Below are 865 nucleotides of genomic sequence, written 5' to 3'. Positions count from 1 at the left end.
CTCCTTCACCCCGCTGCATTCTACCATTTGCCAAAATACAGCTTCCAACACCACAAGGCCATTCCCAAATACCCCTTTTGCTTTTCTTTTATCACTGTTCTTTTTCTGATCGAGGCCTTTATTACTTCCTGCCAGGTGATGTTTCAGCTCCAAGCCTGGCCTGGCCTCTCCCACATCCTCTAATACTACTCTGCTTCTTAAAATTTATCTCCTGATATCTGTTTGGTAACCACGATGGAACACTTACTATTAGCCAGGCACTGTGCTAACTGCCAGATACAATAAGAGGCCCCAGCACCACTCTGGTTGGGAAGCTGTCCCAGAAACAGTTGAGGTCAATGCAGTAGGAAAAGGGAGGGAGAGTGGATGGAAGAAGGAGAAAGAAAAAGGAGGAGAGAGAGATTGAGAAAATATAAATGAATGAATTATAGGAGCCCAAAAGAAGCACATTCAACTAGCAGGAAGTGGGAGGGAACAGGGAAGACTTCCCAAAAGGGTCATTCACTTAAGTTTAAACTGCAGAGTTAAGTGCAAAGTCCTCACTTTGACATTAAAGGCCTTTTATGATTTGGCCCCAACTTACCCTTCCAGCTAACCTCTTGCCAGTCCACATATGCGCTACAGTCTAGCCAAACAAAACCCCTAAATTCAACCCTCATTTTCCTGCCCCAGTTTTTAATTATTCTCTCCCCTGTGCCTAGAATATCACTTTTCAAATTTGTATTCAGTGTTAACAACTAGTTATTTACATGAAAATACTAAAAAAATTGAGTTAGTTCTATCTCACAACATATACAAAGATAAATTCCAAGTGAATTAAAGTATTCTTTTTAAAAAATAAGAAGTCATTTTTATGTAATAATTT

Source organism: Sapajus apella, unplaced genomic scaffold, assembly GCF_009761245.1.
Source record: "Sapajus apella isolate SASKATOON/1434 unplaced genomic scaffold, GSC_monkey_1.0 scaffold64, whole genome shotgun sequence".
Lineage (NCBI taxonomy): Eukaryota > Metazoa > Chordata > Mammalia > Primates > Cebidae > Sapajus > Sapajus apella.
Note: the sequence above shows the minus strand (reverse complement) of the source record.